Genomic DNA, 23,579 nt, shown 5'->3' with positions numbered 1-23,579 from the left:
GGCGAATTTTATACGATTTACCGCTCGCATGTCGTGCATTTACGCGACTGAGGATGTTTAAGTGCGTAATTAAATTTATCTCGCTGGCAGCTGCGAAGCTTTTCGCAGTGGCTTCTCGTTCCTAACGGAAGGGCTGAAAGAAGGGTTCCAACCCTCCCTGACGGACACTTATCGAATGTAGCGGAGGTAATCTTTGACAGGTGGCACGGAAGTAACCCAGCTTTAATTACTTGGACGGCTAATTAACGCCGACAAAATTCTTTTACGACCTCGATACGTAAGACTTCTCCCTAGTGGAAAGTAGTTAACGCGCGAAGTACTGTCGTTGATAAATTGATTTCACCAGTCTAGTTAATTAACTGTCGCAGGAGTTAATTTTGTCGTTCCCTGCTTGCATGTAGAAATACTCTGATTTATTAACCAGAGGGTTATTTCATCGATAAACTACGCCTCAATCCTGAATTTAGTTTCGCTTAAACAAATCAATTTTCTTTAATATTGGTAGAAATAATTATTAATTTCTTTAGAACACTCATAAGTATTCGAACGACTTCACACGCTTGGAAAATTACAGATTTACTGGTAGCAACTCATATTTACTGCTTAGACTAACCATTACTTATTGCTAAAAATACAATTACTGTAATTATTATATAATTAATTTTAAAATATAATAGAAGTACGAACCAAATGGAAAGAACATACTTCAGTTACTACATGGGAACCTGTATTTTTCCCAACACCAGTCGAATACTTATAAGCAGCACTGTACTAATTTATAGCACTGGTCTTTAGACATACCTCATTCATAACATACATAAATCTTGCGATAATAATTGGATCCCTACATGCACTGCCAAAATCAATCGTGCCTTCTATTCGATCGCGACAGTTCGACTCGCGCCATAGCGTCTCCTCTCGAGCACGCGATTGGAATAGCAAAGAGGTCTATTTGATGAAGTCGTCCGGTAACAGGTGAAGATTCGATCCTGTGCAGCCACTTTTCAGGCTTCTATCCTGTTCCCATCCACGTCGTGACTTCCTAGTGCGTTCACGTACTGGCTGCCGAGGTAGTTCAATTTTTCAGTGTCCTGTTTCCGGGAAATTACGCCCTCGCTACTGTGCTACCGCTTACGCGGACATCTCGCAAAAGTGGCTCAAGTGGTAAACGATACTGAGCTTATGATACTAGATCGCGAACAAGTAGCTTGTATAACTACTATGGCTCCACTACTGTATGTAATATATTTATGAGATAGTTTGTTCACGTGGAAGGGATTTGAAAGGAATTAGTTTGTAGAGCAGTTACAGCAGCTAAAGTTACGTTCCCTTGATTGTGGGATAAAGGGAAATTTATACTCTCTTAGATTTTGAGTACGAAGTAGATTATCTTTTATCCGTGATTATTGCATTTTGATATCCACACACGATTTTCTGGAGGTAGTTTCTTCTGTATCGCTAGAGGTAGCATCAATCCTTGGGTGCATTGTCATTCCTTCATCGATGGTGGAAATAGTATTTTCCTTCCTTCCTGAGCAGGGTAGTAGATCTTATTCAGGATCCTATCGAACAGAGATGCTGTCGTATTGATGCGAGAAAAAGCCTTCTGTGAACAGAATCCGCGTGAAACCTTCATCGCGATGCAGTGCGCGGAAACTGGCTGGGCCTGATTCAATTTCTGGGACAGTTGTTAAGCCAGTTGATTTTTTGGTGACGCGTCTGGAGAATCTTCAATTTCATTTATTACTTGACAAGGGGAATAAATTGATGGAAATACTAAGTAAATTAATTATTTGCAGAACAACCTGGGGTCATTTAAGGACTCCAATATCATGGAATTTAGATTTTCAAATTTTCACATACTTAAAATTTTCGAATATTCCATCTACAAAGTTTCTAAATCATTTTATCCAATTCTTTTAAGTGAAGAAAGCTCTAATTAAGTAACTGTATTTAAGTAACTCAATAGGATACTGGTGCAAGTACTTACAACAGCTACTTAGTACTTAGTCCAGGTCCTCGAAACAGGAATAGCATGTTAAAGTTAATCTACTAGATTCTCTGTTCAGCTAGTCTTCCTAGTAAAGTATGCAATACAAGGGGTTGGTAAGACCTACTAATTACTCCAATAATGCACAGCATAGCAAGCAGGATGCACAATTTTGGCGTCTGCTAGACGATAGTTGATAAAACTCGTTGCAAGCCTCAGAGGACCGTTGTTATTTTATACAACCCTCCCCATCTCATGAAAGCATCGTCTCGTCGTATTGTCGCGGGTGTGCTTTCACCCTCGACAGTGGCAGCGCGTCACGTTACCCGAATAAAAGTTCTCGAAATCCCTGCGAGCGTCTCCGCCACTCTAATTACCCAGTGATTCGCGCCAGATGCATTAACATTCGAGATGGTTATTATCGGGATCGCGACGTCGCGTCAATGGCGAAGACGTCTGACGCTCGGGCGCGAGTGAAAAGACTTTTCCAGGCAATTGGAACGATAGAGTCTCTGGAATAATTCTACTGAGTACCAAGTTGCTTCAATGAACTGGGAAGCTCATAGTCATGGTGCTAACAGTATTAAAGATTTATAACTCGATGACCGGTTACCGGAGAATTCTAATGTGCTTAGAAGCTCTACGAAGGTGTGGTCGACCAGTTTCACTGGAAGCCAGTGATCCAGCAATCTTTGCCCATATTCCATGTAAGAGAGGACTAAGTACTCCATGGGGTGGAGGGTGGTTAATCGGAGGTTGCCGGATCAAGCCCTTCCAGGACGTTTAAGCGCATTTCTAAAGACTCTTTGTGTACAAAATACTCGATACCAATTCTGAGGATGTTAATCGAGGAATAATTAAAGAGATTTGTTATTTCCCATGTTTGACATGCGAGAACACGATTTCCAATATCCCTTGGTTACGCTTGTTGAAACTTAATTGCGCATCCATTAACTGGCTAGATTTCCATGGCATTCTGAAACTCCGATAAAATCAATTTATTATACGCCTGTGCGACTGCGAAACGCGTTGCGTATGCCTCCCAAGCGATGGAGATTATTCGTAATAACACCTTTCACTGCCAGCCAACGTTCGAGAACCGTTCCTGCGCGTCTTAACGATATCTTATTTTCCTGACGGTCGTTCGAATACCACTGCTGCCGAGGGAAATAATAATAAATGTCACGGGAAAAGTCTCAGGCCTGGATAATGATCCGTCGATGATTCTTACCAGCGAGATGTTTATCGCGCTTGGAAACTTCTATGCATTTCTTCCGCTGTATTATGAATATGCTACATAGCTTTATGAATAATCAGTCGATGGATTAAATTTTATAACGTGTCGAGCGTAGAGTGAATATACGAACACACCGTTTGTGGGTTCTCTGAGGTCGTGATTTGTGGAGTGGTTGTTCCTAAGCACTTGCGTCGGTAATACTATCATACAGAGGGCTTTAAGGAGACTTGAAATATTTGGTGGTGATGAATTTCTGATGATGGAATATTTTCGGAGGGACAGTAATTTTCGGTATAGCATCTGATTAATGAAAATTGGGCCATCTATATTTGAAAATTGAGGTATACGAAAATTAAGATATTTGAATATTTGAATGTTTTAAAATTTGGATATTTGAAAATTTGAATATCTGAGAATTTGAATATTTAAAAATTTGAAAATTTGAATATTTTAAAATTTGAATATTTGAAATTCTTTTCATGTAGTATTTTCACTTACAAAATTTTCTACAAAACATTCTGCCAAAGAATTCCCTTGCGGCGACACCCACGTGGCACCCCAAAAGAGTCCCGAGCCCGAGACAGTCACTTCCATTTCCACCAGATCACTTAATTCCCTCCAAGAGCCGGAGACAATGCGGCACGTCACTCTTCTGGCATCCGCAGCTCCAAAGAAAAGCTATTCGTTTCGCGGCGAACGGGATAATTCATCCCACAAGATTACGATCTCCATTCGATCGAGCCAGTCTCTCGCACAAGCACCCGTAATTGCGACTGGAGTCGCGATTCTCGGTATTCCAGGCATTTCTCGGTAGACGTGCCGCGGGAAATTTATGCGTCCCTCTACGACGTCCATTCGAGGGAACGAGACGCTTTATTCCTTGCGTTTGTCTCGTGGCGGCGAATCAAAGGGCTGCCAAGAGCATATTGCCGCCCTGGTTTCGCGAGCTTCTTCATCGGCGTTTTTATTCAAAGGGCTTGCGACGCAGACCGAGTGACTGGCGTCGAAGAAACGACCTCGTTGTATCGAGGACGCGGTCGTTCCGGGGTGTCTAAGTGCTCTGTTTTCTATCCTTGAAGACAAATTACGAAAAGCAACTCTGTTCTCTGGGGAAAACGAGGAGTCGATGAGAACACCTCTCTTATAGGATGTTTTTCAGAGGGAATTGGTTTATCGTGACAGATCTCTGGGCTTTCTTTGTTTCGGGTAAAAATGAGGATGGATGGGAAGAGTGAAGTTGATTGAGCGGAAGGGTGCAATTTAATTATATTTTTAGAGAGAGAGTTACTTGCTTCTTTGAAGGATCTTCTATATGTATTGGTAGGGGAAGAAGATAACACAATCTATTCGATCCTAGTCACGCTATTACAATGACTCATACTACTTAATTGTGAAACTACTTTCCTGTATTTCTTCTTCGACCTCCCTCATTTCCAACTATTTAACACTACCTCAGTTTCCTCTATTCTAACACATACAAGTGGTAGAATGTCTTCAGAATTCGAACTCCGAGAGTTTGTCTATCCCTCTTGAGCAAATTCTCGGGTCACTCTATAAATACCCTAATTTGAGCCAAGCAGGACTCATCCACATTCTCTCTATCTTACACACACACGTTTCCACTTATGTCAAACAAGCAGAGTATACTCTACACGACTTCTCCCCATACCCACAAGAAGAGTTAACGATTCACACCTCCCACGCCCGAAAAACTTAAGTCCACCTTCTAGAGTCTAGGTACCTCGTCCCCCTGAACAGATCCTCTAAACACTGGCATTAGCCTTAGGCATGAATAATTCAGCTTTTAACCCAGAATCTGCTAATCGAACGCGATGCTTCTCATGCAAATGTCGCCTCCATCTAACCACGCCCCTTCTTTCGTCGGGACTTCCATCAAAGTTCGCCAACGAGACACGCTCGCCGTGCACGCATCGGGGACACATGCACTGGGGAGGCCAACGCGCGTGCAACTGTACACGGCCTGCGCACTGACACATGGACGATGGTTAGGCTTGAGGCGCGAAACGCTGAGTTGCAATATCGGAATTCCTAGTAGGTAAGCATCGACACGGGCCTTGATCCAGATTGCGCGCACATAGGCGCGGTTGCATATCGCCAGCTCTAGCGCCTGCAGAGGACCGTGTCGAGGCTCGCTTTCCAAAGCGCCCGTATTTTTTGAGAGCCACCCCATTCGACAAACAGAAGCTTTCAGGAGGCCTTGGGAAGATCAACCAACCACTACGTTCGTCTTTCACGTTCTTCTTAGGTTTTTAGATAGGCGTTCCCTTTCTTTAGCGTATGAAAGGGAGGATTATGGTTTGAGAAATGAAATTTTGATGGGATAAGTGGCTTTTTAGCGACATTTGTACTGGCGACGAGGAATTTGGTAGAGTTTGGAGTCACTTGTCAATCTTTATTAGTTTCTCTGAATTTACAGAAAGACAAGCTGGAAATGGGTACTATAACGTTGAGCTTTTTGAGGAAATTGCATTCGTTGCACTCTAGTGCTAACCCCCAAAAATTGCCAAGTCAAGTGTACACTAACCAAAAGACACTTATATTTTTTTCAACACAGTCAACACTAAAAAGTGTTAGAATCTAGACGAATTTTAGAATAAACTCTCTTGTGTAAACCATCTCCGAAATATTATCCCATAATCAAGGCAAAATAAGTATCTAAAAAAAGTCGTATAATACCCTCAATCCTCAAACAATATCGTCAGAAGCGCTTGGCGCAAGTTCCCCGTCGTTGGGGGTGAAAAAACACACTCTCGGCACGGCGTTCGTTTAACGACAAACATGGTGGCTCTGTATAAAAGCCCATATCGACGATTTATTTATTTGAAAAATATTCCACCACCGTTCTCGGCGTATATTTGATGACGTAAATAACGCGTGTTATACCGTGTAACGTATAGACAATACAGCGATTTATCGTTCTCCCAGATCCTCCCATTTACATAGAAACTCGCTCGGTCGAGGCACGCGCGGGTTAGATAACGATTATCGCCGTAAATATCGTTAGCTCAGACTCAATGAACATTCCTCATCCTGGCTATCAACGATCCTCTGATCCACTGGTCGCAAGTGTGTGGTCGTTCATCTTCGAGCTGCTCGTGGAACTTGAGATTACTCGCGTAAGATCGTGTGTAGGAACAGGGGGAGAGAATGGTGGATGGAACTCGTCGAAGAATTCTCATATCGTCGAAAAGAGGAGCGAAAGTATTCTTCAAATCGATTTTGCGTTCCACGCGACTAGGAATTCTAAAAGACTCGAAATACCCTCTCGATCGCTTCATTAAAAAGCTATTAAAAGAGACTATTAAAAGAAGTATTTTTCAAAAATTTGTCTGCCCAGAATATTGAATGTTCATTGACACGAAGTGATCGTAGGAGAGCGATACGTCACGACTGTCAATTTTTTAAGAAGCATCTCGCAAGAAAGGCAAACTTGTACAACTTTGTTCTAAAGAGGGACATCGACTGAAGAATGATGAATCTGTGGCCCTCAAAGTCAAAGTATTTTGGAGTGGAACCCTCGAGTTTTAGCCAAGTATTGAAGTGTCTCTTTGCCTAAGTGGAAAATCCGAATTTTCTACTCGCTGAAAAGTCTTGGTCTCGTAATAAAGACCAGCAGAAAATTGTTATTTCAGCGGAGTGCAGACGGGCTGCGCAAAGAAGATAATATGGCGAACGTTTGAGGATCTCCCATCGCGCCGAGACTTTAATTGCGCAAACAGGAACGGGAATGGGAACACTGCCGAGATTACATTATTTACATTCCGCCCACGGTGTTGTCTAAAGCGGAACGTTAATTAAATTTATTTAAACGTACCGACTCTCTCTTTCCTCCTCCGTCAAATAAATTTCAGGTTGCATCCGGATTGTGTCAGTGCGAAAGAAGGGACAAATATTTGCTGAAAAATGTGCAAAGGAGAGGGGAGGGCTATATTTTTCGCCAGTACGTAATGACGATAATTTATATTCTGGTGAAATTTCCGACCGTGTGCGCGCGACACGCTCTGGCGGCGTTCTGACTCGAAGGGATGTCGTATTTTCATACACCGTGGTAAACAGGGAAGCGGTTTATTCAGCAGCCAGAGGCTGACGGCTTGCCTCGAAATTTCGATGACTTTTGTCGCGCGAGACGATCCGATAAAAGCAACTTTTACGTATCCGAAAAGTTAGACAAACTCTTACGCGATATACATACGGGGTAGCTACCCCGAGTTTGCTTCGATTTCCAACTGAGGGTTACTTGCCTTTTACTGTCCACTGATTGTAAAATTACGGGAGATTGTTTGGAATGAAAAAGTCAGCTTTAATTCTGAGTTGCACTACTCCTACTGAGAATTTTACAAAATTCTACAATGTTTGCGATAACTCTGTCGCCATTGATAGAATGTTCTGTTTGAAAAATCTCGTGCCCCAGAGGATATTCGTTTGCTGCGCGTAGAGCTTCGATAACGTTTCAAAAGGAAGAGCCTTCGAGTCGGAAATATTTGCTCCCAATCGAGCGATATCTTCTTGTAATAAAAGTGAGGTCTGCGATTGATCGATCGCCCACCCACGACATACGAACACGTTCCTCCGTTTGACGCGTGTCTGCTCAAAGTTGATCGAACGTCGAAACCCATTAGTGGGCGAGGAGCGATGGAATCGCTCCTGAGATAAAATATCGGCGAGAAAATGTGGAAGAACAGTGGAATTCGAGCTAACGTGCTTATCCAGATGCGGGTGAACATAATCCTGGCGAGATAGATGAGATCAGCTGAGGAAGAAGATTTTCGCGAGTCTGGGTCCAAGAGTTTCGTGCCACGTTTTGAAGAATATTGTTTGGGAGTTACTTGCTCCAATGTGGGGTGTACTTTGCGTTAATTCAGGGGCTGGGTATCACGAAACTCGGGGATAGAGATTCGGGAAAAGTTTGGGCACTCTCAGAATTTACGAGGGTAGATAATTGAAGATAAAACTAGTTTGAAACGATTTTACATATTTCAGTGTCAGGCTCCTGTAGAGTAGAACCTTATATTAACTTTCGGTTGGTAGAGGGTCAATATTATGGCACAAGTGGGGTTACCCTGATTGCATTACCGAGAATGATTCAATAATAGAACTTTCCCAGTGTTTCAATTGAGTAGTTGAACTATTCAACTTAAGGGTTAATACTAGGTTCTCCATAGAAGTACTCGGTACGAATATTTACAAACTGCTATTAAAAGTTACCCCTCCTCTCAAAGTATATGCACCGAGCTCTCTTAAAATAACCCCCATCCCCTAATTGATTCGTTCACATTTAGACGAGAGCGTGGGAGGGTCAGAGTCAGAGCAAGAGTCGAGGTAATTGGATAAACGGGGCAAATAAATTTCAAGGCGAAGGGGTTGCTTCTTTAATAAGGGGAAAGGGCTGCAACCCCTTCAGCGGGGATGCCTTAATTGGGTTATTTTTCCGAATTAACTGCTGGTTTTCGTGAATTATTCCCGACGCTGTTGGTCCACAGAAATTCCAGGTTTAACTATTGTCCGTGTAATTGACGTACTTCGAGCACAATTAGAGGCGACTGTAGTTTGCATTACGCTGCGGAAACGGTCGACCAAACGGGAAGCTCTCGTAATGACCAAGTTGCCCTCAGCTCTGTGCTCCAAAACTGCCCTCGTCCACGAAAGAGACGTCACCCTCGATTTCCGCTGGATCCCGCGAGCCCTGAAGATGTTAGTAGTAGATTGAAAAACTTCTTTGTGGTAGAAACTGCTTGGGTAGAAATTTGATGAAGCCTTCGTGAAGAAATTTCAATGGGGATCCTTGGCAATGGAGATCCTTTAGAATCCTGGGAAGATGGTTATCTGTGAGTCCACATTGATAGAAGCTATGGACCAGAGATATCGACGTAGAATTGTAGAATTCATAGTAAACACCCTTCACATTTCTGCATTAATTATATCACTGTTGAAGATTCGAAAACTGCAAGGATTATAAAAAATGTTTTGCCAGGACTCTTGAATACCCTTTTCATTTGAAAATTGAACAATGGACGCCTAGTAAATTCCTCAAATGCAAGCGAATCGCTCGAGAATGGAATATCGCGTTCCATTGGGAGCGAATAGCTGCTCGAAAAGAACGGAAGCTGGGATTTCGTCGGAAAGGGCAGGGTTAGCAGGCTGATATTGTCGGGCGGGGTGTGGAACAAGTAGTCATTTCGGCGATGAGATCAGCCTGTCGAACCCTGCGCCGTGTTTTATTTGCCCGATCGTTCGGCTGTCCTGCGAGGGAATCCTTTTTCTCTTGTCCTATGGAACCACGATGGATCCTGCCGTCCAGGGACTGAATTCTAGGGTTCACTGAATCCTGAACGAGTCAGCGCTCTCATTGACTCGAATTGTGAAGGGACTCGCAGTTGTCCGATATTTGAGCCACTGCGTACAATTTATTTAACCAGTAAAAAGAGAAAGAATTTTTAACGATCGAGAAGATTTAAAGACGCAGGAGGGAATAAAGGAATATCGCTGAAAGATATTCATCAAGCAAAGCGAGATGAACACTTCTCCCGTCGGATTACTCTTCTGGAACATTCACTTCTCGTCGCCTTCGTCCTCCCAGTAATCCACAATTAGGAAATCGATCCAGATGAAATTGCCTTTCACAATTATCGCTGATTGCTCGGGAGGGATCGACGTCTCGGTATTATCCCTATCTCAGACTCTTCTTGTTCCTCTAATAAGGTCTCAACATATTCTTACTTCGATTCTGGACCTAAAAAGAAATCGCTCAAACCCTGTGATCCTGTTCCATCTTCCTCTCAGCGAGTTCAAAAGCTTCTCTGAAGGGACTGAATTATCCTGCATCTCGTCGCGCTTATGGACGCAAGGTAACTCGATTTCGATGCAACCTGAACCTTGTATGCATCGACAAGAATCCTTTGCGAGAAATCATGCGCTAGCGGCGTCCCATTGTACGATCTATGGGTTTCGCTTAGGGACACAAAGGAATTGACTACCCCCATCCTCTCTCGTGTTTTCAACCAGAAACGCGTTCCCCTTGTTCCGAGCGATTAACCTTGCCTCCTTTCCAACGAGTCTTCAAAAATTCACGATGATTTCCTTCCGCGATCGCGATCCCACGAATTCGCGTTATCTCACTGTCGTGTCACTCAAAAATGAGTGTATTTTGTTATTGTGTCGTTACGAGGAGTTTCCTCGAATGGTACCCCTCTCGTAGTCGTTATGCGAGATTAGGAATCGATTTCAGAGTTCACGGTTGCCTGTTCGACCCGCAAGAACTGCCAGCAACTGTTCCTTGTGCGATAAGTGCTTCGCTTTGCCTTTCGCAAGTGTGCGCTGTCAGATGCAAACTTTGGTGAACATGAACGATAGGGAGATTTGCTAGCGTCAACTTGGGGGTTGGTTCTGGATCACAGTGATGGAAGAGTCTGAAATTTGGTACTTGTCTGGGGTTTACAGACATGCCATATGAGAAAAATTCAATACTTGAAAATTTCAATGTATAAATACTTAAATATGTGAATATTTGAATATTTGAATATTTGAATATTTGAATATTTGAATATTTGAATATTTGAATATTTGAATATTTGAATATTTGAATATTTGAATATTTGAATATTTGAATATTTGAATATTTGAATATTTGAATATTTGAATATTTGAATATTTGAATATTTGAAAATTTGAATGTTTGAAAATTTGAATGTCTACTTGCATCCTGACACAGTGCACGTGTGATCATCTAAATAATAGAGCAGCACGTATAATTAAAGTCCCATGAACGGACTTGCGAACCGTTTTCTCAAACAAGTATAATGAGTTTCAGAGTCTGGCAAGGGGAGCGTGAATCCACTTAGCGTTACCTTGTCGCTAGGCAGTCGAAATAGGCGACAATGAAGGGGTCGTGCTGTTTCAGCTGCCACCGTGGCGAAACAGTTCGTTCGCAGCGAATTAAGTGGATCAGCGCAAAGTAGGTCTGCGTTAACAAACCAGTGATTCGTAGCTGTGGCTGACATCTCGCGGGTCTTGCTGCAATGCTGATTAAAGATTAACCTTTTGATCCGAATCGATTCTGCTTGAGCGAATTATCGAGTTCGCATTACGTCGGACTGCACTGGGCCGTGGAAAAGGCCGAGGCATCGATTAACGGTAATCCATAACGCGGTGAAACGGGTTTGAAGATTGATTAAGCTAGTCGAGCTTGTCATTTTCCAGTGGTTGTGGAAAGGGGTGGCGCGAGGGAGAAAGAGGCTCGAAGTGTTTCCAGAATCAATGACGAGTTGGAAAATCGAACGTCATCGCTTCCTCTTTTACCTTTCCTTCCTTTTTTCGGTATCGAGCCATCCCTATTTACTTTTCCCAGTCGCGAATCACTCGGTCCTCGGACTCGATACTTCATCGAACTTGCGACCAATACTTTCTAATTAGAAACGCCGTCGCGGCTTAAATTGCGAGCATTCGGGGTAAATATAACGAAAGCAAAAGAAGGTGATTCCAATCGTCACTGAGCCGCTCTTTAATTAATTGCCGTTTAATTGCTGCTCGCGACAATACTTTAAACTACGTTTAAACTACGTTTAAAGTATGCAGTGAAAGAGGAGGAAATAAATTGAGGAAGTTGAAGCGAATATAAATAAGAGTAGAAGCCTGGGTTATTAATTATGACCTGCTGTTAGTTCGGAGCTATTGATTATATCCTTTTCATGATCCATTAAAGTGTCACTGATGACACGTAAATACATTAACCATTGATCTCACGTATCGACGATACGTGAGTCGTTATCGAATTCGCTGGGTGAAGAGGTTTATTAATTATTATTATGAATGTTTGTAATGATAATGCATTCAACTGCGTATCTAACTGACAGAGTCATATAAATCACTGAACCTTGCAGTTGAGTAATTTAAAAGTTAAATTGTCACTAGAGAGCGGGATGATTAAAATTATCATATTGTTATACTGAGCTTGTCGCGATGAGAATGGAAATCGATGTTGACGCGGAAGATATTGGATGGATACGTTTCGTTGAAATTCTTCTGACAGATATAGTATAAAGGGGGAAACGTTTATGTAAGCGTCGATGAAAATACGGCAAGTAAACGATTGTTATAAATATTTATTACTGTTCGCATAACTAGGCGATTATTGCATTACAAGAAAAACGTGATACGCGGTGAAACTCGTTAGTAAGTAGCGAGTAAATAAGGGGAACATTTACGCAATGTTTCAGCCGCGTCAGATTAAATTTCGAGCTGCACTCCTCGTTGCTGTTTATCCAGCAAAATTACGTTCCGCCATTTCAACGACGAACATTTTCCCTGCGGGAGGTCGAGCATATCTCTGTGCAAACCGTGCACCTATCTTTTAACTAGATGAACGATGATTGACTGCACCCATTGCAAAATAAACCGTCTGTAAAGATAGATAATCAAAAGATATAATTTTCTTGGAGTCTCGACCCCTCTTTAGGGAAAATGAACTCTTCTTCTTGAAATGTTTCAGTCGATAAATTTCTCTGAAATTTTGCCGAAATTTTCTCTTGAATTTTCGGACAAAATTCCAAACCCTGAAGGGAATATTTGCTTAACGAGAAACGTGTATGTCTTCTTCTTCAAATAGTAGGTACGAAATAAGTAAACTCTAGTTTGTCAGTTGTTATCTCAAGTCTGTGAGAGAAGCTGGTACAAGGAACTGTAATTTCTGAGACTAGTTTGTCTACTTGCTCGTTACAGTATGAAGGTGCAGGTAGTCGTTAAAATTTTCAAATGGTTAAGCGTTTGAATATTTAAGTTTTACATTTTTTTAATACTTTGAAAATCTTTCTCGTCTACCTCCTCGCATATACGACAGAGCATTTTTGTAGTACAAGAGACCGTGCTTCAAGAAAGGGTGCAGAATTCTTCTGAAGCACCAATTTTACCTTCCAGAGGGAATTGAAAACACGAAGTACAGCGTTGAATATTTTATGCAGTCTGTGCAGCATTTACCATCGAAAAGATAATAAAGCGTTACATCGCAGAACGTAATGCTATTTCATACACTTAAAGTCCAACCTACGGAAAAAGTGTCAGGAAATCGTGAGATAACGAGGTTCCTCGAGAAAATGTAGACTACTATTGAAATTTCGTGCGCTCTATATTCATCTACAGCGTGAAGAAGCATATTTGAAACGTTCTCCACGCGTCTTAAATTTCTATGCTGGAAATGTAGAAATATCGCATTAAGAAACTAGATTTACGATGTTTCTCATTAAGAAACGAAGCGCTTGCTGTAAATAGTCCTTCTGCAAATTGCATCCATCTTCCTTCAAGAAACTTTTCGTCCAGCAAGTTTTCCCTTCGATGTTCACTACTTTTCTCACTCTCGCTCCACGTAAAGCAATTATGCGGAACAAAGGTTCGTTGAATAACAACGAATTGTCTCCCAATAAGTCGCAAGAAGTCCAGCGGGCGACTCAAAGACTCGCAAGTGAACGAGGACTGTAGCTGCAAGACGCGGCGAACCTTTTCTCCCCTTTAATAGGATCGAAACTACAATTTCATTAATCTCCCATTCTCTGGCAAATCGGTTTCCCTCTGGATCACGCCTGCAATGTTTCAGCTCTACCCTCTTTTATTGCCTCTAATTACTTCCCCTTGTAGCTCCGTTTTTACCCCATCGTACAACCCCTGGCAGTTCTGCTTTATGAATTCCCCTGTACAAATCGCAAAACCTGCGGCAAGAAAAACGATCATCAAGTTCCATCAATTTTCTAAAATTCTCTTCGCCCAAAGGGGACCTGACATTCAACCTAGTTTCTGTAATCACTCTGCGCCCTTTACTTCGTTCCTGTAGAGCCCTCCAGCTCGACTCCCGATCCCAGTCAGAGGGCCAGGAATTACCTGAAGTCAAGAACGAGGAGCTGACTTTTGTCTGGAGTTGATACACGCGCGTAACAAGCCGCTTTTCAAGAATTCTCATCGGGCGTGCAAACGACGCCCTCCAGGATAGCAGGGTAAGCGGCCGACGTTAATGAAGGCAGCGAAGATCCGCGGCAGTGAATGCGCCTCGAAAACCCTGCTCCCAAGTCGTGCGCACGTCCAAGGGCTCTCTAATTAGTCGGTAATCCTCTGGGCGTTTAAGGCGACATTTTTGGGTCTGTAACTCGACAGAAGCACGATTTCTATTTGTGGAATAATTTTGCGAAATTGAGCCTCCTAGAGTAGCTCATACTTGAAGAAGTAATGTAAGGTAAATGTGACCTGGACCCAGCGTTCAAGGTTTGAGATTTAAGATTCATCAGAGAGACAGTAACAAGATCTGAGGTAGCTTCAAAGAAGGAGAAAGTCCCTTAACAAGAATCTACTGGTGTGCCCAGTGGTTGCTAGCGAAGAGATCGGAACCAGTTTCGTGTTCAAGTGACTAACGTCAGAGAAAAGTGTCCTCGAAGGTCGAGAGACTGGTCTCGAAACAGGCTGAGGCGACTTTGCCTCCTTGGAGAGGTTCTCTTCAACCTGGCAGCAGAAGGTTGCGTGGAAGTCGCTTTGTGTCAAGAATGTTACAAGATTTTCTGGTTACTTGGAAGTCTGTTGAATCCTGCTGCCCTAAAGTTAATACCCTATCGTTTCTACTTTGCTCTACGTCGATTCAATCAGCTTCCAGTTTATAGCAGCAACTAGGTTGAAGTAGGCGTGAAAGATGGAAGAGAGATCTGCAAGGAGAATCTGGGCGGTCCTTTGTGCGCAGCGGAGGTGTATTCTTCTCGAAACGGATTACGAGCGGAAGAATCCTCGCCTCGGCCCTGAAGTCGACGATATAGATAGGGAGGGCGAGCTGTACGAGCTGTAAGCCCTGATATCCCTGGGATATCGCGAATCGGAGTCATTTAGATAAGGAGAGAGGCTTTATTAAATTTACACCGGTCAGCGTGGGGCGAAGGCCGCGTTGGAGGTCGAGGGAATGGTACTGGGTGAAATTATCGACGAAGTTGGAGGATTCACGCTTGCTCTCGCGTTGTGGGCTTCCGATAATGAACTGTGTTCGAATTTACTGGGAAGGGGTTGAAGAGGGCTCGATCAGAGGAGGCACGTAGAGCCTTGATTTAAGAGGAAACGAGAGCTCGATTTCTCTACCGCTCTGTGATTGCTTCCATCTCTTTAAAAAACGATTAACACCTCTACGAAGCTCGCTGAATTTATCTTCCAATCACTGAGAGTGTATGGGTCGACAGGAATTTCTCAAGGGAAAGGTAAAGGGAAATCTTTGAGAGGATTTTCAATGAAAGCTTCAGGGAAGCTGTGGAGGGGCGCCAGCAAGGGTTGGGAGCGTAAGGTCAAAGGTATCGAGGGTAAGCTGCAAAAGTGTCACTCGACTGGTTTTGTTACATGACCTGGGTTAATGCGATGGCATTTTAAAACGAGAGCTGCCAGAGCAGCCAGCGGAATTGCGCGATCACACTCATTAAAAGGATATTTACGTTACGACTGAGACACGATTGCTGTGAATGGTTGCGTATTTATTGCGGTAATAAACATACCATATTTCTGCAAACAGAAATGAAAGAAATACATATTTTTCGTGTTTACTAGGGTAATTGTGAAAGCAGCTCTGGATCATGCCAAGAGAATATATTGTTGTCCATTGGAACAAAATGTTGAAGTTACCCTGTAAAGTAATCAACTGACCAATTTTTAGTAGTTGCTTCTTAAAGTCTATTTCCTCACTTGTAGATATCGAGAAAATTGAGCGATTTTAAGAAGGGAAAGCAGTGCTTAAATTCAGATACATAAAAATAAAATAGTCGATACTTGATCAGAAGGTTGATCAGAACAAATAAAAGGGGTGACATATCGAAGCCATTTTATTACAGTCTCGTGCTACTCAACGAGTTTCGAATCATTGTTGAATAAGCGCAGGAATTACAGCAATCCTCTGTCTCGTCGAAATGTTGCATACAATGCCCGTGGAAAAAAGAGAATCAGTTCTTCTCGAATCAACGTATCGACAGGCACCTGCGACGATGTAAACACGTGAAGGGATGCAGGGGATCTCGTGATCCGTGTATTCCCCTGAATGTTTCCTCGGAGAGGGAGGATGGGCACGGCGGTAATCCTTTGTCACAAGGGGATGAAGCGTAGCCCCGTAGAAAAATGGAATCTTCTTACGTTTGTAGTCAGCTTTGGATTTGATCCGATAGAACGACGTACGAATTGCACTTGAAGCCTCTCATTAAGTGATTTATTCGACCAGCCTCGTGTGCTCTGTTTAAAACTGTACTACTGAAAATAGGTGACGTAGACTAACCAGAGCGGTGAAAATTTCCCAGCCAGAGTGGAGGGGAGAACATGGACCGAGCGATGTAGCTAAATATAGTCGAACTCGACGCCAGAACGAAATTCGTAAATTATCCTCAGGGACTGATTTGCATTCGAGAAAGACGTGGAAAAGGGACAGGAGGCTGTCGACTAATCCTGCCGCTGGAAGGGAGGCGACAACATTACGTATGAATGGAATTGCGAATTTGCATAAGTTTCGCCAGCCTTTGCGTTCCGTTTTTTCAGCGTTCCATCAGCCCTCTGTCCTCGAGAGAAAAGAGAAACTGACGGCTACCTTACTGATGATTACATTCGGCAAAGATGGCGGACAACTAATGGACTTCCGCAGTATCCTTCCTGGAACAGAACCATCCCTTTTTTGATAACTTCGCTCGAGACTTCCTGCTTGCCAATAACTTGCAAATTTCATTTATCCGTGTGTTCTGCCCGCCCAGAATCTTAATCTTATGGGAATATCGTCAACTTCCTCTACTTCAGGGGCGGGGAAAGAAGGTTCGGAGTTCTAGCAAAGGAGTTTCGCTCTCTCGCCTTCTGTACACAAGTTTTATCTTAATATTTGAACTGCAGAAGAGTCTAGCGGGGAACTTTGCAAAGAATGGACCGCCTAGTTCCGTTATTTGAAGCGATTTCATCCCCTTTGTTGAAATTTCACATTATTATAACTTCCCCGAGGGATCGATCAGTGGTGAACATTTTCGTGGATTAACAAAGAGAATTTTGATTATTCATCGACGCTGGGAGGATCTTCATTAATAAAAATGAAGCTGCGGCGTGATACATTATCATGCTTTGTCTGCTGGTAGGCGCATCGAAAATTCGAATAATTATTTACGAGCAAACTGGCGATGAAAATTTCCTCGTGGTTCGCACACTTTTAGGTGCAAAGTTATAGAATAATTTCGTGGCTCTGGGAAATACGAAAATAAAACAATCATTATTAATGACTCACTCGATGCTGTATTATACATCGTAAAATGAAGGCGTTAATTATTCCCAAACTATGTTCCATATTTAACTAAACCTAAACTTCGACGATGAAATGCGATCAAGAAACTCCTGCTATCGTCGAATTTCCATCCTGCGTGGCGAAACCTAGATCCAAAGTAGAAGTAGACTAGAGCACGTAACTAAAATTATCTCGAGGACGTCCACCATCCAAGAAAATCACGTCACGTCTGCAAGAGGTGTGCAGCAGCAAGAAAGGGGGTGACATTGGGTCGCGCTGAATGTTTCAGCTGCACTACAAAGGGTGTCGTCCCTGGCATGGCCAAAGGAGCCTTGGATTCTTACGTTTGACAGAGTTCCATTTCTCGGCGAGATGAAAGAGCCGCGAATGGCGGGAAAAATGAAAACTCTCGACGAAAAAATGGTCTGTCGCTTCCTTTGTGGCGCTCTTCTGTCTCTATTCAGCTGTCAACTCTGGATAGTAAATCCACAGGGAAAGGAATAATCACTTTGGAAACGAAGCTGTAATTAACTATAGGCGAAAGTTTAATCGTTTCGATCTTCGATTCAGCGATTACTCGCCTCGTTTGCCTGCGGCTACTTCGCTCGTTTGCGAAGGCATTTGAGGAGCTGACAGCTTATCAGAGACTTGAACTGTAAAAACTTTCCCTCTGGGGAAGGGACGTTCGCAGGGCTAAAAGTTTGCGGAAAGAGGTCTTTGCATGCCGCGTCCCACTGGTGGAAGCTGTGTACTGAACTGGCTGGCGGAAGTTTCTTGGGCGATTTAGAGTGAAAACGCAAACCCAGGCTCGAGGGCCATTAACTGTGGTATATCTGGGAAGTTCTGTGGGCGGAAGAGTCGGATTCGGCGGGAAAATTCAGAGATATCCTCTAAAAAATACCTTCTTATACAGTAGGACTTCCTTGCCTGAATCTTTAATTCTATGGAAATTTAGAACATAGCATAACTTTCTGAGCCCCCGCTGAGCAGCTTAATTGCAAGCTACAATAGCTCAGTGATTCACCGCGATAAAACCAGCTAGCAGTTTGTAATGTCTTGGCAAACGAGAAATTGCATGTAAATCGAAACAAGGGAGGCACAGAATGATACCGCGGTAACTCGATTTAATTAACAATATAACGGTGTCGGTAGGGAGCGTGGAAGGGCGCGAAAATGAATTCTCATAGAGCCGATTCAGCGTAGTTTATAGCTCGCGGCAGGATGTACAATCGGCTTGATTAAACTTCCTACTAATCCCCATCGGCCAGGGAGACATCGTGGAGGGAATTATTTGCCAACAATTCCCGAAGAGATCGTCTCTAGCCCAGGATTCAATCCTGTCGCCCTAGGATCCACAAGCAAACTGGCCGAATTAAATTATGCTTCAATACAAACGAGATCGATCGTAACGTTGTTTAGCCTGTGGTTTCGCCGACGTTAGACGAGACAATGTCCCTGGCCTAGTCCTGCTCTTCGATTCATTATACATCAACTCTTCTCCCTCCATTCCATCGATCGTAGCACTTCTGCACTGATTAGCCATCTTTGCTTCTAATAAGTGATTAGGAGAAGCTGGTGATTATATGGAGTCTGAGTCAATTACTAATCGGCTATACGCTGCCTTGAAAGACTCTTTGAGAATAGATAATGCAAATCGGATCAGGGGAATTCAGGAAGCGTTCTCGAATCGATGCTTTGATTCAGGGAGAAATTGTTCCTAGATTAAGAGAAGCTCAGGGTCTCCAGGGAAATTGTTAGCGTTTCATCGACGAAGCGTCCGGTTCTTAACACTTAAATATTGATCGTTGAGGCCAGCTTTCCTCGGTTAGCTTCGGATCAACCCACGCCAAAGCGGTGTCGAGGTTCTGCTGAGTTATAGGTTCTGATAGCTCCAAATTAGAGTGGACATTCAATTTCTACGTGAAAGTCAGTCACCAGAGAGGATCAGTGGACCTAGCGTAATCCCAGGAGATTCCTCTGTTAGATGCTCCATCTTCGATAATATTCCACGTTATTCCGTTCTATCTAGATCTACGGCGCTACCTGTGCACCTGAATCAATCCCGATTAATCCTCTCACGGCTATTCTGCGGAGTCATTAAAGCGCTGTGAAAGGCAGGAACGATGCCTAAGGATCGCCCGTTAAAGGGATTTTCACTCGGGGATTTCTGCTAGATAGTAATGGGGTCGTAGGTGAGCGTGTTAGATATTCCATTTGCATGCGATGACCGACGATATTAGCTGGTTGAAAAGACACAGGATTCAGTGGTAGCCGCATTCAGAGAAGTTGGTATTCAAGTAGTCGCGGACCGTGCTGGTCAGACACAGATGCTATTCTTCTTCTGAAAGTTTCGGATAGTTTCTTGCCTGATGTTTTATCGGAATTCTTCAGTGTTTTCTGAAGGATTGAAAATGCATTCTATGCACAGAAAGAGGGTGCAGCTTTGGTAAAGTTAGTAGCTTCTTTTAGGAAGTTCTTCTGATTCCCCTTTTCTCCTTATTTTAATATAGATTTCGAACTTTTACGTATTAATTAGGTAACATTAACATTAAGATGAAACTCTGTTATGCTACACTGAAAATGTTCTCTATTAACTTCTAAATTGCTCGAAGTCTGTAATTTTGAATATTCATAACTACTATTTTCATAATATACATACTGTTATTGCTCCCAGGCAAGAATCGCGAGTTACGAGATCACATTCGAGGAGTAACAAGCCGGTGCTCCGCCGTGCTGAAAGTAAGTTTCCCCTTGTAACAGAATTTTTCCTCGCGGATTATGTAAATAGCGTGTAACTTAGAACAACGAACGCGCAAGCTAGTTAGCCATCGTACTTCACCGTCGCAATTAAAACGCGTAACCTTATCTAACCGCGTGTAACCTGAAAATTACGAGTATCTCTGGCGTATGAAAATTAGCTAGCTTAATGTCGCGAATCGCGAAACTGTGCATGTCATTCCAGCACGAAGCTCTTGCTCAGTAATCAAATCCTCGCTTCGAATCAAGATAAACTCAATCTCCATTAAACCTGTGGAAGCATCATCAATTTTTAGTTGAGAATTTCTGCCATGTGCAGCTTACCAAAGCTGTGCAAAAAATTCCATCGAAAGCTAGCTTTCGGTAATTTAGCTTTAATTAGCATAGACCAACGTTTGGTTCCCAATCTTTACAGATCGAGTTCTGTTTACCGAGTACAGGTACACTTACACGCGAGTTTGAATAGTTGCATGGTGCATCCTCGTTCCCTCGTGCTATCAGTTCTTTTCAGAGTTCCCTCAGGTTCACTGGGCTCGAAACGAGAGATCCGACTAATCGTCTCATTAAATCGTCTACTCGTTCCCCGCCAAGCTACTTATTAATAGTGTAACTAGAGTTGGTGTTTGCGCTGAATGCAGTTATCATTTCGCCGAGGCTTGAGGCAAATGAACAGCGAGATAATAGGACACGATATGCGGAGTGAACGCGAGAGCAGTCGCTCGAGGAGACGAAAACTACGACACGTAAATCACGATCCTCGTTAGCCCGATTCGAGCCGATTATCGTTCGCTGCGCGAGATTTAACGCTCGTGGCGTTATAATACGCCGCGTACCAGCGGCTGATCAAGACTTACGATGAGCCTACAGCCGACTTCCGCTGGGTGTTTCAGAACTAGTATGCAAATCCTTTGACAGTTTATATCGAATGTAACAAATCTCGAGCGACTTTTATTGAGAGTAACGTCCCTGTTAGTTGTTAATTGTCACGGTGCTTTGTCCACGCGCTGCTGTCAGTTTTACGTGCCATTGGAGAGCGATTTAATCTCGAGCTAATACCGAGTAACGTAGTGGGGACTCGATTAAGACTCATATGATGCATCCTCGTGAAATTCTAGTTTTCAGCCGATGCGAGCTTGCTCGTTACAACGACTTTCCCATTGTTCGCAAAGTGGGGAATAAATCTCCAGTGTAGCCAGTGGTAGAAGCTCGTCGAGCATCCAGTTAAATTATCGTTTAATTAAATCGCCAAATTAAATTACGCGTTGGTGTCTGGAGTCAGGGATTACATTATCCAATTTACGCACTGTTTCGTTGTTAAATAGGAGGAAAATCAGTTACATTGAACCACAGCAGTTTGCTTGCTAGCTTCTGTAGAGAATGGATGAAATATATCAAAGAAGTTCTGGTAAATCTCTCGTGCCTTCCTTCGGATTCCTACAACTGGAATCTTAGTTGCAAACTGTGCTTCGGTTAGTGAAGCGCCTCAAGCTTTCCATGAAACGAGCCCTCATCATGTTTATTATTTAAATGCAGCTAGAAATGTACTCTGAAAACAGTGGCTACCTCCACTGACACTGTGTTAAATGGTTCATTGTTATGAGATATATGAAAACTTCAAGGGAAATTATCTTGTAGAGATAGTAGAATAAATTAGTATATTATTGGAAGAGGTTTTGAGACATTGATGGTACTGAGGAATATTCAAGTATCTTGAGAAGTGTATTTGACTGAAAATTAGTTTCTCTAAAGTTAGAGGGTTCTTAGAGTTGTAGAGATGCTTGAGACAATCTTATAATTTTCAGTACCCTGCTCTCCTGGACTCAATAAAATGATGTTTAGTCACAGTTTACTTTTCAAAGTAGAGACTCTCATGAAAACGAGGTTCTACATGAATTAAAAAATACGAAACTTAAAATATTCGAAAACTTACACAACTAGCAGCAAAAAGGGTAAGCAGAACAAGGAATATATGGATCCTGTAGGAAAACACATGGTCTCTAGCCACTAACCACTGTAATACATCAGTGCTTGAGACAACAATAATTATGGATCTGTAAGAACGTCCATGCTCACCTGCTTGCTATCCTGAGCTTGCAAACAGGCCACAAATTGCTACAGCATACAGTCCAGCAGAAAATTGTCGACTAATGGAGAACGTACTGCCACGGGAGCAAACTCTGTTTAAATAAACGATAACCGAGATTTATCATGACGCATTTCCGCGAATTCGCTTGTTGACTTGGCTGCTAAACGCTCGGTCCACGAAGATAGCGGAATTTTTCATGAACAGTGGGCTGTTAATCCACCGCGCCATCACATACCATTACACAGAGTTCAACATTAATCCTCGACGCCTTTCGACTCGAAACAAATAGGATTAAAGTATCCATGAGAAATTAGATAACACAGCAGCTTTTTCGAGCATTCCACTGAACTCATCTGCGTGACAGAAACGGAGCGAGCCTGGCGCAACGTGGGAGGCAACACCTCTGCAACGAGTTCCGCGGTGAAGCCAGCAGTCCAGGCACGCATTAGTCTGCCCCCAAATTAAGGGATGCAGCTGCACGTCAAGGTGCGTTAACGCCCGGAACAACAGTAATTACACGACTGAAAGAACAGGAACGAGCCTGTCCACGCACTCACCTATCCAGATGTTCGCGAGGATGCGTGCTATGTTGCGACAGTTGAGCAATTTCCCGCTGGTGAGCTCCAATGGAATTCCGCGGTACATGGGACAGAAAGCAAGGAGCCTCGCCGAGGAAACAACACCCTAATCGATTATGCTCGTTCGTTTATTGCATACTTTCACTCGTTATATCATCGAGCACGAAACTGACGAGGCAACGAGGAAAACGCGGTGGGACTGGCATTAATACGTAATCAGAGAAGCATTACGCCGCTGCCAGGGAAAGAATGAAACAACTGTCCTTAGGAGAACTCGGGTTACTTAATAGTCACGCGTGCTTGGGCAAGGCGAGCTCCGCGTTCCGTCATCACGCGATCAATTTAACATAGAGTCTACTCGTACAATAACAGGGCACTTTATATTCCTTTTGGAATGGAAAATGAGGACGGAGAATCAGCAGAGGCTTAAGATCCCGATTTTTGAGAGAAAAGTCAGAGTTGCCGAAGGGCAGGTTCTTCAGATCCCCTTTCATCAAGAGAATTCAGCACAGAAGGTCAAATGTACCTTCCGTAGCAGCAATTGACCTTGAGTTTATTCGAGAAATCCTGCTTGTACTTAGCCCAGGGGAGCGATCTTTTATTTACAAGCTTCCCAAGAACTCAGACCTCGCCTCGTCTCGTAAAGCTCTGCCCAATAAACGTTATCA

General features: G+C 43.0%; 1 protein-coding gene across 4 annotated transcripts in view; it reads left to right on the top strand.

The window, feature by feature from the left end:
* LOC143182700 (glutamate receptor ionotropic, kainate 2) overlaps positions 1 to 23,579 on the top strand; it is a 118,422-nt gene that overhangs the window by 7,522 nt on the left and 87,321 nt on the right. The gene's annotated exons all lie outside the window — the stretch shown is intronic.

The sequence above is a fragment of the Calliopsis andreniformis genome, chromosome 8 (assembly GCF_051401765.1).
Source record: "Calliopsis andreniformis isolate RMS-2024a chromosome 8, iyCalAndr_principal, whole genome shotgun sequence".
NCBI classification, from domain to species: domain Eukaryota; kingdom Metazoa; phylum Arthropoda; class Insecta; order Hymenoptera; family Andrenidae; genus Calliopsis; species Calliopsis andreniformis.
The sequence above is the reverse complement of the archived record's forward strand: the minus strand, read 5'-3'. Positions and strand labels throughout refer to the sequence as shown.